We start from the raw sequence: 16,099 nt of genomic DNA, 5'->3' as shown, positions 1-16,099 counted from the left end.
CCCCAGTTCTGCCCTCCCACGTGTCAGGCCTGCTCTCCTCGGATGGTTCGGGGGAGATGGGCCCAGGGAGGCCCAGGGGTGTCGTCCCTCAGGCAGTTTGTGTGGCGGGATAGGGGCTTGGGGAGATTCTGTGCCGTCCTGTCCCTCGTGCTGAGGGCTCCCTTGCCCCCCCACCTCTCCCCTCTGGGCCCCACCCCATGTCTCCGTTCCCTGTCACCCCATCCCACAGGCCCCTCCCTGTGTCCTATGCCCTTCCCTGCCCTCCCTCCTCATCCACCCCCTCCCCCATTCCTCCTGGGCCATAACCACTTCCTGGCCGTGTGCCTCCCTTATGCCCCCCCTTCCGTGTGCCTCACCCCATCCCTGTGCCCCTTCCTGCCCTGTGATGCTCCCCCCCCCCCGTCCCGGTGGCCCCTCCCGCCCTGTGACACCCCCCGCCCTGTGCCCCTGCTCATGTGTGACCTTCCCATTCCTTGTGCCCCCCTCTATGGCTTTTTCATGCCCCCCATCCTGTGCCCCACCCTCTCCGTGCCCACCTCCCCCAGCCGGAGCCACCCCCACCCCCACCCAGGCAAACAGCTCGGATTCCAGAGTCCCTGAGACAAATTGCTGTAACTGAGTTTATTGATGAGTCCAGGGCTTCTGGTGAAACCCCGGCGGGGAGGGGCACAGAGCGAGCTGCTCTACAACGGAATGCTTCAAGGTTTGCTCGGTGTTTGGAGCTCCCAGACTAGGAAAGGGGAGGGTGGGGCCCCACACACTCGGCCGCACCCAGGCACCCCCAGGCAGAGATGGACGGCAGGTGGGCGCTGGGCACGGTGCGGGCACTCAGCAGCTTGCTTGCACACGCGCTCGGGGACTCGAGGCTAGACCCAGAACTCCAAACCAGTGCAAACGACTTAGTGCAAATTGAATTCGGGAGGGACGGGGAAACGGAGTCACGGAGGCTTTGAGTCCCGAGCAAAGGGGAAAGGAAAGAAAGGAAATGAAAGCACAGAGGAAAGGAAGAAGACAAGGAGGGTGAGGGGCATGGGGGCGTGGAGGCTGGTTGGTGGTCGCCTGTCCACGGCAGGGTGGCCACGGAGACGGAGGCGCCAGGCGGGGTGGCGGCCGCCGCGGGTGCTGCTCGCTTCCGACGGTCTTGCTGTCGGGCTGGTCTCGTTCCTGTAGCTTGACCTGCAGAGAGCGACAGGACGTGTGAGCGGGGACCCGGCAGGGAGGCCCCGGAAGCTTCCAGAAGGGTGCCCGCACTCACCTTCCAGAGCCGATTCCTGAGTCAAGGAGTGTAGTGGTTCCAGAATGCAGCATATTCTTGAGTCAGAGCTAGAGGGGACTTGAAGAAGTCCCAGTTCCAAGGCCCAGGCGTGAGCTGGGTAGCACCATTTCTGCGGGGCAGGACACGGTGAGTTCCCTGCTCCTTGGCCCGCGCCCGCTGCCCGCGGCTGGCCGGGGACTCCTCACCTTGTCGTTTTGAGGGTTCTAGGGGTCCAGAGAGCAGCAGTCATGTGTCGGCTCCTTCAGGAGCGCAGAGGAACGAGCCCTTGGGTGTTCCGGGTCCCCGCGGCGCCAGCCTAGAATGGTCTAGGGAAGCAAGAGCGCTCAGGGGTGACGCCCTGCGGGTGGGTCTGCCTGCGGGGGCCAAGCCTCACAGCCGCGCTCACCAGGAAGGCCGGACGGCGTCACGTCTGTCCTCGCCGTCACACCGGACCATGTCATGCCTCTCTGAGCGCAGCCTCGCGCCCGGCCTTCGGAGGCTAGCAGCACATCACCCGATCTGGAGACCTGGCTGTGGGCAAGGGGAGGGGGTGCCAGCTGAGCCGCGGGCAGAGGCGGTGGGCGGGCGGGGGGACGGTGGGGTGTCGGGCACGCCAGCGGGCACTCACCCTCGTCTCCAGTCCCGAGTCCAGAGGCACCGATCCCTGCTCCGTCGTCGCCCGCAGAGGCCCACCTTGGCCACGGGCTCTGGAGGCCAGTGCCCCGGCGGACTCGCCGCCAGGCTCCCGCCCTTCACCCCTGCCTGCGCCCCGGCCCCCCACCAGAGTTCTCATTCACTCCACCCCACCCGCCTCGCCTAGTCGGGTCTCGCCAGTGCCCTTGACTCCCCTGGTGCTGTCCTGTCTGTCATGCCAGACCCAGGGGCTGAGCGGTGAAGGCATACAGTGTCACCAAGTACACTGTGGGCCCTCTCCGCGCCAGACCCTGGGCCGCAGTGCCACGTGGGAACGGCGCGTCCGCAGGCTGGGCCCGCAGCAGCCTCCTCGCTGCAGAAATCTCTCCGGAGCCGGTACCTGCGGCCGCCGCTCCCTCCGGTGACGTCCTGTTGCGGGACACCCCGCGCACTGCCCCTTCTTTCCCGCTCCCCAGCCCTCGAAGCTCTGGCCTGGCCAGAGCCGCTCCTGTACCTGCTACTAAATGAATTTCAGTGGGTGAGATGTGGCGGCGGCTGGGGACCCCTGCTGCGTCCTGAGTCCCCACCTCATCCTGTCCGACCCGGGCCTGGTGCCCCCACCCCCACCCCGCACGTGCTGGATCCCCACAGCCACCTGTCACCTCTCCTGCCGGCAGCCCTGCCTCATCTCCTGCCTGCTCTCTCGAAATGCTCTTTCTACCTGGGAAGGGCACGCGGCCCCCCCCCCCCCCCAGCCCGCACGGTCTCAGCTCCCCCCGAGACAATGTCACCTGTGCTGACCGCTCTCCTTCGTCCCGCCGCTCTGCCGGGAGGTCAGCCGCTTCTCCTCGCTGGCCCTTGCTCCCCGAAGCCCCCTTCTTGCAGAAGGCCAGCAGAGCAAGGCCCAGGGAGGGGAGGGGACTCACCTGGCCGACAGACCGCTGTCCTCACTTACCCACGGCTGCCAGCTATACGGCCCCACTGCCCCAGGTCCCGGGCGAATCTCTCTCCAGCTCCCCTCGTCCACCAGCCGCCACGTCCTGAAACCAAAACTGACCGGGATGAATGTCTGGCTCCCCCCTCTTTCCTCTACACCCCCAGCTTGGGCCCATCCCATGCCGATGTCACCCGTACTCCAAGACACCTGGGACCCCACGCCACACTCCCGCCAGGTGCCCTCCAGCCCTGCCCAAGCCAGCCCCCCAACCTTCTGCCGCTCCTGCCAGACCCCAGATTTCCAAGGTGATCCTTGGCCCACTCAAGCCTCCCTGTACCCCGTCCCCATCTTCCCCTGGTTGCCCCCAGTACCCCACGCTTCCCTGGTTACCCCTCGGCTCCCCCGCTTCCCCAGTTTCCCCCGAACCCCCCCATCCCACCCCACCCACCACCCCCTCCCGCACCCTGCTCGCCGGCCCTAGCCCGGGCTTTTTCTAACTGGGGTGGCCCCGCCCCGAATTCCCGCCCCTGCCCCGCCAGCCAATGGGAGCAGCGACCGTGTTCGGGGCCGCCGCAAGGCCCGCCTCCGCCCCAGACCGGTCCAGCACACCCGTCCCGGAATTCTCCAAAGAGGGCATTCTCCGCACCCCTCTGTTGGCATCGCCTACACAGGGACTGGCATTGTCCCCAAACGTCCCCCTCCCCTTGGGTCGGAGCACTCGGGTCCCCTCGGGGCAGACCAAGAACGCTGCTCCCGCCCAGCCACCGCTGGGCTCGCACTCTGCTCCTGACGGGGGCTCCGGCTGGGGGCTCGGGGAGGCTGGGGGCAGGACTGAGTCACCCTCAGTCGCCACCATGGCTGAGACCCCACGCTCCCCCTGGGGTCCTGGGAGTCCACGGGGAGCAGTCACATGAGGCATGTGTGTGTGTCGCGGGGGGCGGGTGGGGGGGGGGGGGGAACAGGGGCTCACCAGGGGTCCCAGTGGCCAGGGCGGGTGGCCGATTCCCAGCCCCAGTACCATCTGACACTGGGGGGATCGCGTCTCCCGCAAGGAAGGCTTCCCTTTGCGGTCGGGGTGCCCCGCGTTCCCGTCTTGTGGCTCACAGGCGCGCTCTGGTGACCAGCTGTGTAGCCTCCTAGTCCTGCCCCGGCACCCTGCGCACCCGCCTGCCTGTGGCACTGGGGGTGTGGACCGAACAAAGACCTGAGAGCTTTAAGATCCCTCAACACTCTTGTCCGTCCTGTCCGTGGGGTGACCACTCTGGCCTTGCCGGGGGTATCGGGGCCCCGCGGCGCACCGGGTCCGCCCGCCAAGTCTACGGGGTTGGCGCCGGGGATGCAGCACACGTAGGCAAAGAAGCTGGAGTCCACGCACTTCGGGGCGGTCCTCTGGCAGAGCCGCCGTAAAGTGCTGGATGCTCGCCTCCAAACCTGACACCCGGGCCTTTGTCATGAGCGAACCCCCAGCTTTTCTGTGGGGGAAAAAGCCAGGCTTTGCCGTGGATGGACGCCCAAGTTAGGATGGGGCAGACCCCCACATTTCGCCACAAGCAGACCCCAGCCTCGGCAGCCTCCGGGTGGAGATGTGAGTCCTCACCGCCACCTCGCGGCCATTGCGGTATCCACACCCACAACCGACTCAGCGCCGTGCAGGGGTGCAGGGGTGCAGGGGTGAGCGATGGGACGCTGGGGCTTGGCTCAAGACAAGGCAAGAGGGCCCCGAAATCCTCCTGCACTCGGCGAGGCAGCCAACCCCCAGGATCCCCTGCTGCCCGCAGCCCCGGTGGGAAGGGTCTCTCTCTCTGAGATGGACTCCGCGGCATCCCGGGTGTGGCGATCCCTCACGGCCCCCACGTATTCTCTCCCGTCTCCCCAGATTCAACCACGCGGGTGGGGGTGACAGATGGAGTGGCTCAGTCCAGCACTCCGTCTTCCTGATGACCCTCGTGGACCGCCGCGGCATCAGGCCTGAGCGGACCCGGGACGCCCTGCGGGCGGACCCCAGCCTCGCTGCGGGCAGTGATATGTGAGTCTGTGCCGCCACCTCGCGGTCACTGCTGTTTCCATGCCCCCACGGGCTCAGGGCCACCCAGAGAGTGCACCCAGCCTGGAGGTCAGCACCCCGTGCGAGGAGGGACCCCCAAATCCTCCTGCGTTCGGGCCCCAGGATCCCGTGCCGCCTCGGGTCTAGGGTGGTACATTTCCCTCTAGAGTTTGGGCTTCCCGTCAAGTCCTCATCACCCGAGGGCAGGGACCCTTTGATTCCCAAGTATCCCCTCTTTGCTGATACAGGACCAGGTCCTAGGGTGCGGTTCGGATTCTGCTCTCAGCAGCACGTGGGCTCTAGGACAGACCAAGTGCGCTGTGGTCGGGACACGCGCCTCCCCGCACCCGCCGTGATCCCAGGGCGCATTTGTGGGGACCTGCACCCTGGCCCCAGAGCGCGGTCGCCACGTCAGTATCCCCACCTTTTAATGACCCCCTCCGGGACACTGGGCTGTCTGCCGCACCCCACTTTGGTGGCTGTGCTCGGGAGACTGGTAGGACCTTCCGAAGCTGGACCTTCCGCAGGAGGACCTCCCCAGCGGGTGGGAGGCAGCCACGAGCCCAGATCATTAGCATCTGAACACCGGAATTGAATGGATGTTAATGCCTTGTTGCCTGGGGTCTGAGGGACTGGGAGAGTTTCCTTGGAAGCCAGCTCAATTAAAAAGCCAGGGGGTGGGGGGCTGTCTTTGGTGGCCTCGGTGTGTGGGGTCCGGTGCGCCAAAGGTGGCGGCAGGTGCTGTCACCACCGTGTCTGGGAGATGTGATGTGAGTCCCCCTCCACGGCACTGGTGGCTTCGAGGGGACCCGCGGCTAAGGGACTGCGGACGTGGCCTGACCTGGAGTGGCTCAGACAAGCACCCCATCTCCCTGATGACCCTCGTGGACCGCTGCGGAATCCAGCCTGGGCGGACCCGGGACATATCGCGGGTGGACCACAGCCTCTGCCGTGACTGCTGTAATGTGTGCGTTGGTGCCGCCACCTCGCGGTCACCGCTGACTCCAACACCCACAAGCGGGCTTGGCACCGTTCAGGGCATGCAATCAGCTTGGGGGTGGCACCCGATGCAAGGGGGAGAACCCTAAAATCCACCTGTTCCTGGCAAGGCAGCCCCCAGGGCCCTGTGCTGCCGGAGGCACCCGGAGGAAGGGTCACCTTCTGAAGCCGACACCGCGGCATCCCAGGCATGGGGATCCCTCACTGCCCCCAAGTACTCTTTCTTGTCGCCCCAATTTCTTTTCGGCCTTGGCCAACTCAGATGATGTGGCCGGGCGTGGCTCAGACATGTGCCCATCTCCTTGATGACCCCCGTGGACCACTGCAGACCCGGGACCCGGGACGTGGCGAGGGCGGACCCCAGCCTCAGGCGCCTCGGGCGGTGAAGTGTGAGTCAGCACTGCCACCTCGCGGCCGCTTCTGTCACCCACAACCAACTCAACACCCGTCGGCATGCGATGGGGCTACAGGGGTCAGCCCAAGACCCAGGAGGAAGACCCAGAAATCCTGTGTTCAGCAAGGCAGCCCCCAGGACCTCTGCGTGTCTGGAGGCTCCAAGAGAGGCGTTACCCTTCTGGCTTGGGCTCCTATCCCTGGACTTCCGTCTCCTGGGCTCCCAGCCACGTCCTCCCCAAGGGCAGGGGCCCTGTGCCTCCAAGCATTTGTTGTCACCTTCCCTTTGGCCCAGGTGACTCGGGAACCAGGTCCCAGCAACACATGGGCTCTTGGACAGACCCAGGGTCCTGCCGTCATGACCACTCCTCTGGCCACTTGCCATGGTTCCAGGGTCTGGAGGCCCTTCAGGTACCGACTGCGCTTTCTTGGGGTCTAGAGGCGCCTCTTTTGTTCACTGGTTCCCCAGGGAGGACTTGGAGCTTTGCTGGTGACCTCAGCCATTTGCATGCCAATGGTGCATTTGCAAATCAATAGAATGTTGGGAGGGAAGCCTGACACCAGCCTCTGGTCTCATCAGCCAGAGAGGATCTCCTAGTGGAGGAACCACCAGGATTCAGTTTTGTGGGCTGAGCTTTGGGGACCCTGGGGCCAATCTGATCCCTGCTGGCCAGAGTGACAACGGGTCGCTGGGTGCTGCGACCCACGCATGGAGCAGGACCAGGACGGCCTGGAGTCCCCTCTCAGGTGCCCAGAGTCCGCAGACGTGGCTGGGCCAGGAGGCAGATTGCCGCGGACAGACCTCATCCCACCCCCGACCCTCTTGCCCCCCGCACTGTGGGCATCTCCACCCTCCTAGGCTTGACCGGTAGGTACCTCATGGCTGCCTCTGTCTGCTTCACCGCTGCCTCCCTGGGAGCAAGATGGAGAGCCCCAGGGATCCTCCTGCACAGAGCAAGTTCACCTTCCAGGCCTGTGCTCACTGGAGCCCATGCGGGAAGTGCTAGCTGGTGACATTGGGGGCCTAGAGGCTTAGGGGTGGGTTATGAGCGAGTAATTGGATGGGATGTTGGATGGAGGGGTCTGGGGGCGAGCAGAGCTCACAGGGGGCACATTTGACGAGGCTTGGCAGGTACAGGGCTGGCAATGTGGCTCATGTTGCAGACTTCCCTGATAAGCTGGGAATGGCTCCGGGGGCTCTGGGTGAGGCGCTTAGGGTTGCATTTAGGCTCAGTAGGAAATAAGGCCATGATCCTGCAGGGTGCCCTGGACCACGGAAGGGTCGGAGATGTGCCACCCTGCCCGGAAGGAAACACGTAGAAAGCCCTGCCCGGGGCTGGGATAAGTCAGGGTAAGAGCTTAAGGAGCATCACCGGAGCCAGGAGGGGAGGTGAAAGCGTGTGTCCTCCGGGAGAGGCAGGTGTGGCACAGTGTGTGTGGAGAGGAATGGCAGTTGCAAGAGGGGGCCATGAACTCGCGTCACGTGCCGTGGGACGTCCGAGGCCGTGGCGCCTGGTACAGGCTGCAGGGCCGTGGAGGGTGCGGGACCCCGGGCGGCAGGGGCACAGCCTAAATCGCGCTCCTCTGCCCGCGCTCGGCCGCTCCCAGAGCCTGTGCCCCCCCCCCACTCCCAACCCAGGAAACCCTCGGGCACTCTCGCCAAAGGACTAACGGACCCCGGCGAGTGGGCTGGCAGGGTCCCCTGCATCTGTGGCTCCAGGGCCCCAAACCCAGCAGCCATTTCCGCCCACCTGGCTTCCCTCCGAGTTCCTTTCTTAGAAAAGCGTCTCCTCAGGCGCCCGGGTGGCTCAGTTGGCAGAACATGTGACTCTTGATCTTGAGGTTGCGAGTTCGAGCCCCACGTTGGGTGTAGAAATCACTTAGAAGATAAAATATTAAAATATTTTAAATTAATATTAAATATTTTATATTTAATATTAACATTTAATTAATATTAAATATTTTAATTAATATTACAATATGAAAATATTCTAGCCTCATCACCCTGGCACTTACACTCCTTCACCTCCCAAATCCTGTCAGTAGCGAAGCAATCACTTTACCTCCATGAGCTGGGCCATCTTCTTACCCTCTCCCTCCATCTGCCAACCCCAGGGCCACATCCATCAGCAGGACTCAGTGAGAGCCTATCCCTAGGAACCCTCCCACCTGGGTACCAGCCTCCCACCTGGGTGCCAGCCTCCCTCCTGGGTACCAGCTTCCCATCTGGGTGCCAGCCTCCCTCCTGCGTACTAGCTTCCCTCCTGGGTGCCAGCCTCCCTCCTGGGTACCAGATTCCCTCCTGGGTACCAGCTTCCCAACTGGGTACTAGCTTCCATCCCAGGTACTAGCTTTCCTCCTGGATGCCAGCCTCCCTCCTGGGTGCTAACCCCTCTTGAGATACCAACCTCCCAGATACATACACGTTTCCATAAATATGTCCCTCCCTCTCACTGTGGTTGGCCGAGGCTCCCGGATCTGCCCCTGGCCACTGTGGCCTCCCTCATTGAGGAGGCCTGACTGTGCCTCCATCAGTCCCATCCCGCTCAGACCCCGATTTCCCTGGGGAGACCTCCCCTCAGCACCTAAACAGCCCCTGCACAGCACGGCTCTTCACGTCGGCCCCTGCGTGGCCGTGTGATGCCAGTCTGAGCTTCTTCCCCCAGGAGACCCCTGAGGAAGCCACACCGAATGGCGCAGCGGGCAGGAGGAAGGGGTCAACGCAGTGGCGCAAAGCAGAGTCTGTCCGCTAAGGGCACATACCCCTGCCCGCCTGGGTCTCGGGGCCCCCGGGACGCTGCGCGCCTTCTCCCGGCTTCTTCTTGCCTCCTGCTGCTCCTGCTTGTAACCCTTCCCTCCTTGGCCTCAGCTGCCACCCGGACACTCGCTGCTCCCTGGTGCCCGTACAGCCGCCACAGTCACTCCCCCCGCATCCTGGCCGTACCCCTAACTCAGCTTTCTGCGTGCCTCCTGGAGCCCGCACACTTCACGTGGAAACGCAAGAGCTTCCTTCGGGAAAACCCAAACTTTTTTGCCTGACGCTCAAAACCCGGTGCCCAGAACCCTCAGCTCGGTCCTCTGCCTTCCCCGGGGGGGAGGGGGCAGGTGCCCCCAGAGCCACAGCCCTGCTGCCTTCCTAGGGCATCGGTGCCGAGTGAAGGGCAGCGGGGATGAGGGGCGGGTGGTTGTTTGGGGGGACCCCAAGACGTTTGTTCTAGCCTCTATGCCACAGACTGCCAACCGTCCCGCCTAGAAGCTCCTGGATGCTATATTGTTATAGTGCTACATTTATCAGCCTCCCTTGCAGCTAGGTGAGGCCACGTGACCGATTTCTGACCCAGGGGACGTGAGCACAGGCGCTGTGTGTGTGCAGAGGGGAACACCTCTGCCTCCTCTCACCCCTGGCGGGGCTGGGGAGGGCGCACACGATGCTGGGCTGGGGCAGCCCGTCCGGGCCCCATGTTAGTGTCCTAGGGCTGCCGTAAGGAAGCCCCACAGACTGGGCGGTGCCCTCACACTTCTAGAGGCCACAAGCCAGGTATCAGGGTGTCCCGGGACTGCTTCCTCCTGGAGGCTCTGCCGGAGGCATCGGTCCCACGGCTCCGTCCCGGCAGCTGGCGGCGGTGACAGTCCGTGGCATTCCTGAGCCTGCAGACCCACCCCTCCGTCTCTGCCCTGTCTTCCCGTGACGTTCCTCCTGTGCGCCTGGGTTTTCTGTCCGTGCACCTCCCCCGCTTGTAAGGACGCGGTCACGCTGGATGAGGACCGTCTCTCCTCCACCAGGACCTCATCAGTGATCTCTCATGGCCCTGTCTCCAAATAAAGTCCCCTTCTGAGGTACTGGGGGTTAGGACTCCAGTGTAGGAATCTGGGGAGGGGGGCACGATTCAGCCCGTGACAGACCCCAGGATGGAAACCGCGTGGGGGTGTGGAGCCGCGAGACGGGAGTCCAGGCCTGTGCTGCTCACGACCGGACAGCTGGGAGGAGTCAGCCCAGCCTGTCCGAGGCCCAGCTCGGGGCTTCCCATGGCGGGGTCTGCACATCCGCCTGAACCCGGTGCTGCTCCAGACCAGGCACCGGGGGTGCCCAGTGGTGGCTGGGACCTGGCTGCAGGATGAGACGGACAGAACCTGGGGGCAGCTGCCCAGAGGGGCCTAGGACAGCGTGTCCAGATAGGGACTGGAAGGAGCGACTTGGTGCCTGGTGGGGCTCCCCGAGGCCTGGGAGCTGCAGGGCAGGCCAGCTATTTGGAATCCGCTCCCCTTGTTGGACGGAGGCTGGTCCATCTAGCAGGCTGGCACTGCGTGGACAGGAAAAGCCACTTGTGCTAATGTTTGGGGGGACGACACCCCAGCTAAACTAGGCCGGCCGGCTCAGCTGATGGACGTCTGTCCTGCGGATGGGGTGGTCTGCTCAGGCATTGGGGAGTCGCCCGGGGACCCTCTCCGGGCAGCCAGGCGGCTCCGGGGCCTTCCCTGCCTCCCTCTGCGACCGGCTCCGAGATCCATCCAGTGGGACTGAGCTCAGATTGGCTCACAAACAGGCTGGAGCCCGGAGTTGTGTCCCCTAGACGCCTCTCCGCGGCTCTGTGCCCCGATGCTCATTCGCCCTCGTTTACAGGAGGCTGTCTCCCCCGCGGCCCTGGCAGAACAGCCGTGAACAGATCCAGGCTTCCAACCCCCCGCAGGTAGCATCTGCAGTGAGCCGACGGTCCCCCCCAAAAGACCTGTCCGTGTGCCAGTGCCCCGAAGCTGTGAGCGTGACCTTGTTGGGATAAAGGGCCTCACAGCGGTGAGTCTAAGTTAAGGATCCCGAGACGAGATCAAGGGTTTCGTAGGTGGACCCTAACTCTAGGACAGGCGTCCTTATAAGAGAGAGGCCAAGGCCACGTGACCACAGAGACAGAGGCTGGAGGGGCGCGGCTCTAAGCCCAGGGACGCCTGGAGCCCCCAGGAGCTGGAAGAGGCAGGAAGGACCCTTCATGTTCCCTATAAGGACACAGTCATTGCACCAGGGCCGCCCTCCTCCCGCGTGGCCCCGCAGGCAAGAGCCCTTTGTCTAAAACAAGCCAGGGTCACAGGTTCTGGGTGGATGTGAGTGTGTTTGGGCTCTAACGCATTCAATACGGCAGGTGGCAGGGAGGCTCCAGATGTCCACTTGGGCCCCGTGTGTCTCGGTGGCACCCTGGTGTCTCTTGTCCCCTCTCGCTTCCTGTTTGTCTGCTTCCCTGAGCGTCTGCCCCGCCGGCCCCGGCCCAGCCCCAGAGCAGAGGTGGCCGAAAGAGCCCCATCACAGCACAGGGTCTGACCCCTTAGAACCCTCTTGTCTGTTGGGTGGTTCTGTTTTCTGACCGGATCCTTACGTCATCTCATGGTTAGAGAACAGAGATCAGACCACATACTCAGTCTCACGAGCGGACGGCGTGGACAGGCTGCCTTGCGTGTCGCCGGACTGGCGGTTTTCCACGTGACTCCCTCGCACCATTCCTCCGTGGCGCGCGGGCTTCCCGGCAGCCCCCACCTGTGCGCGGCCCCCTGGTCTCTGCGCCCTCGCCAGCCCTGCCCTCCAGTCTGGGGGTGCTGTGACCAGGAAGGTGCGCCAGCTTGCGGCCCTGAGACCTCCAAGGCAGGGTGTGGGGAAGTGGCCCTCAGCCATCATGAGGAAAGCCTCACCCTCCTGAGGTGGGGAAGAGAGGCCCCGGGGCGGGCACCGTCTGTCTGCCTCCCCGAGGCGGCCTCCTCCTCCAGGAGGTGCTCTTCGATTCCTCCAGGGCACAGCAGTGGAGGCGGCAGTAACGCACTAACCAGACCTGCTCGCGGGGTTGGCGCCTGATGCCCAGCAGACGCGGGGGAGGGCCAGTCCCGCCGAGCCTCAGGGGACCGGGGTCCTGGCAGGTGTGGCGTCTCCCGGGTTCCTCACGGGGATGATGGGGGTCCTGACGCATCGGCTCACCCACCCCCACCCCCCCCCGCCCCGGCCGCAGAGCAGAAGCCGAGCCGGGAGAGGGAATCGGCGGTGGCCCCGAGGCCAGCTCCCTGGCGCGCGGACGAGGTGGCTGACGGGCACCGTCCCCGGGAACACTCGGGCCACTCTGGGCCTCCGAGCCAGGCCGCTCACCGGCTCTGCTCCCAGGAAGCTTCCCGGTCTCGTCTTTGGGCCCCACCCTTCCACGACGCGGAAGAGAGGGGAGCCAGCAGACCCTACTGGAAATGGCCTAGGGAACAGAAGCGGGCGCCCTCCGCCATTGGCGGTCATGGTGCTGGGCTGGGCGCGGCGCAGCCGGTGGGAGACGGCCGGGGCCCCTGCTGGCCACGAGACAGCTCACGTGGCCCAAGCTGTGAGCGTGAGCACACCTGGGGGTTCAGAGCTCAGAAGGAGGAGGACAGAGCAGGGCGATCAGGGCCCGTGTGGCCGGCCCAGCGGGGCTCCCCGAGGAGCCAGCTGACCCAGGGCTTCGCCCACCTGCGTCCCCGGGCCCGGGTGCCGGCCTTGCGGGGCGAGGAGTGTGTCTGAGGCCCTGGGAGGCTCGTGAAGTCCCTCCTGCTGTCAGCCCCTTTGAGGACGTCCATGCTCCACATCTACCTCGTCCTGATGGTGCACAACCAGTCTCTACCCTGTGGCCCCTCTGCCCGGCCTGCACTGACCCCCGACTGCCCCTCTGACTCCTGACCCCTGGGCCCTTCTGTAGGCCACATCCCACGGTCCACCCCGCTCTGGTACCCCCGTGCAGAGTGGGTCCGCGGCCTGTGGCTTCAACCGCTGCTCCCGGGCCGAGGACAGTCAACATCTGCCACGAGCCCTGGACCCCGGCGAAGCCGGGTTTGTGGGGTGTCTGTCGGGGTGCCCCACAGCCACCGTTCCCGCCTGCAAGCTGGGGACTTGGGGACCCCTGGGCCCCAGACGGCTCGCTGCAAATGTGCACAGTCCCCCACGGCCGGACCTGGCCCAACACAAGCCCTTCTCAGAGCCTCCCCCCCAGACCTGCCGGGCTCGGGCAGTTCTCTCCGTGACACCCGCCCTCCACCCACAGGGACCACCGCCATCTCGAATCTCAGGGAGGGACAATAGCGTCCAGGGGGACAGACCAAGGAAGGACAGAGAACCCGCCCCGAGCTACTCCACCCAGGCGGGAGAAACAGGTGGCCCCACTCCCTCCCCACTGGACCCCTAAGGGGTCAATGGGAAGAGAGGGCAGGTGGAGGGAATGGCCCCGCCCCAGTCTGGGGCTGACACTTCCATCGGGACCGGTACTGGAGGCGGGGGGGGTATGTGAGAGAGGTTGCAGGATGAGGAGAGAGCCCTGAAGGCCAGGGCCGAGGACACAGAACCCCTGGAAGGTGGCCGCCTTGCTGTTGGCTTGGGGAGGAAGGAGTGCTTGACGACCAGAGGGGGTCTTGAGCCCTTGGCCATGGGTCTGGTCATGGCAGAGGTGCTTGCTGAGTGAATGAACGGGTGAACGAACGCATGAGTGGTGGATGGACGGATCGATGGATGGACGGGCCAACTTGCAAGGGAAGGAAAGGGACGTGGCCTGAGGTTTTCAGGGAACAGATGACGTCTCCCTGGGTCAGCGTCCAAGAGGGAAGAGGGGCCCTCCTGCTGCAGCCACAGTGATGGCTCCTGGCCTCTTGGAGAGTCATCTGGAAGCTAATCCCTTAGAAAACAAATATTTCAGACACCTCAGCGCAGGCCCTCCGAGTGGGAGCCTGAGCGCACGGGCCAGGGGCCTGGACGCTCTCCCGCGCCCCCAGATGCGAGCCCACCAAAGCCTCACAGCCACGTCCATGGGGGACGCAGACCTCAGCCAGGAAAGTGTCAGAGCAGCCGGCCACCTGCCTGGGCCCCCGCTCCTGGGCCCTTGTCCATCCTCCTTGGCAGCTCCCGCCACGGACAGGACATTCCTGAAGGCTGAGGCTGCGTGTCGGGGGTTCAGAGCTGGGAAGGCCGGGGAAGGTCCACGGTCATCTCGTGGCCGAGAGTCGCTTCTGTCCCTCCCGCCCCCGCCTCTTCCTAGCCCCCCGAGGCTGGCCCAGGAGATGGGGCCCTCACCCTGGTTCCCTTCCCGAAATCCACACACAGGCCTGCCTGCTCTGGCCTTAACCCAAGCGAGGTCCCTCTCTGCCCAGTGCCTACGATGCACAGGGCCCCTTCAAAGTGGCCTCCTGAGCTGGGGGTTACCTCTTCCCTCTCCCAGGTCCTGGGGCTGGGCCGCCCTGGGCACCTAGCGGTCTGCCCTCAGACTCAAGGACGGAGGGCTCCCCGTCTGGAGCTCGAAGCCTGTGGGGGCCCCCACCGCAGCGGGGCAAGTATGTTCCCGAGTTCCCACCCACAGGCCGGGCAGCCACCTGGTGGGAGGGGGAGAGGGGCTGGCGGGGGTGCAGAGGGACCAGGGCTCGCGGGTGGAAGGGGGGGTTGCTGCCGACGGGGCCAGCGAGGGCCAGGCCCGGGGACACGTCTTCCAGCCCCCGGGCAGATTCAGTCACAGGACGGAGGGGGACCAGGACACGTGCCACTCCTGGTCTGACCCCTGTGAGTTTCCACAAGGACCCAGCCACGGAGTGGGCATGCTCTGGAGTGCAGAGCCACAAGATGGCGGGAACCCGGGCCCCGCAGCCACCTGGAGTTGAGCTCCCCCCCTGCACCGCCTCTGAGCGGTGACACAGCAGGGGTGTGTGCGCAGGATCTGGGCAGAGTGGGCGGGGGGTGCGTGGGGCACTCCGGAAGGCAGCCGTCGGAGGTCACTGGTCCCTGCATCTCTGTTGATCTGGGGCGGCCCACTTGAGACCTTGACGGGGCTCAGACCCCCTGTCCCGTGTCCCCAAGTTAGGGCCGCCGGGAGGAGGGGTGGGGGAGGCAGGTACGTAGAGGGGGTCCCGAGGAGGAGGGGGCTGGTGGTGGCACGTGGGCTCAATAGTTTCTGTCTTAAGGAACGTGCAGGGTCTGTCCTTTATCTCACCCCTCACACTGCATATTTCCAGAAAGAAATAATTTCCAATTCCAAGGCGCTCCATGGAGGCAGAATTTTCCATCTGGGCTTTGTTGATGAGCTATTTTGGAGAGAACTTCTGCCTTCACTCACTTCCCTTGTCCGAGCTCACACGGGGACCATTAGGGGAGGCAGAGAGACGGCCAGCATGGGGACCGCCGGGGGGACGCCGAGCTTGGGCACGAGCTCCGTCCTGCCCCGACCCTGGGCGGGCCCCGCCTGCGTGATTGTGAGTCCGGGGTCGGCGGGGGCGGGGGCGGGGGGGGGGGGCCCCATCCCTGCACGTGCAGCGTCCTCCCTGACTCTCACACATCCGGCTCTGGCTAAGCCGCTTCCCACACTGTGCTTCCAACCGCGCGCTCCCCCTCTCATCCGTCACCCTGTCTGAGGAAATGCTCCTTGTCACCCCCCCCCCCCCAGGCCCCAGGGCCCTCCACCCCCATCCGGGAGCCTCACTCTGGCTTGATTGCCTCCACGTGAGCCCCTGGGCAGGATGGAGCCCTCACCCTCTGCCCGTCCCCCCTGCCCCCCGTGGCCTGAACACCTGGGCCAGTGTGGCCAGTGACCTGGCTCTGGGAAGCCGCCTTCCCCCGGCCCCGAGGCAGATGGCTCACCCCCTCTCTCTTCACGGTACTTTCGAGCCCCCCACTTCCCAAAGCAAACGTGTCTGCCTCCCTTCCCCTTCCCGGCAGCAGCCTCGCCTGACTTTTATGGTGACTCTCTTTGGAACGGTGACTGTCAGGGCCTGAATTGTGTCCCCCAGATTCCTATGCCGGAGTCCTGATCCCCAGCACCCGAGAACGTGACCGTATCTGGAGACGGGGCCTTTGCAGAGGTGATTAAGGTAACAT

The 16,099-nt window shown here is 64.8% G+C and overlaps 1 long non-coding RNA gene across 1 annotated transcript; it reads right to left on the bottom strand.

Moving 5' to 3' along the window:
- Window positions 1-606: 606 nt before the first annotated feature.
- Window positions 607-2,037, bottom strand: LOC121023697 (uncharacterized). Its single transcript, XR_005787483.1, has 5 exons — window positions 1,884-2,037; window positions 1,662-1,782; window positions 1,462-1,581; window positions 1,256-1,385; window positions 607-1,176 (listed from the first exon to the last, which is right to left on the bottom strand). It is a non-coding gene; the product is annotated as an uncharacterized LOC121023697 (long non-coding RNA).
- Window positions 2,038-16,099: the final 14,062 nt, after the last annotated feature.

This window comes from Herpailurus yagouaroundi, unplaced genomic scaffold, assembly GCF_014898765.1.
Source record: "Herpailurus yagouaroundi ecotype Mexico unplaced genomic scaffold, PumYag 569, whole genome shotgun sequence".
NCBI classification, from domain to species: domain Eukaryota; kingdom Metazoa; phylum Chordata; class Mammalia; order Carnivora; family Felidae; genus Herpailurus; species Herpailurus yagouaroundi.
This window is presented reverse-complemented; position numbering and strand designations above follow the sequence as displayed.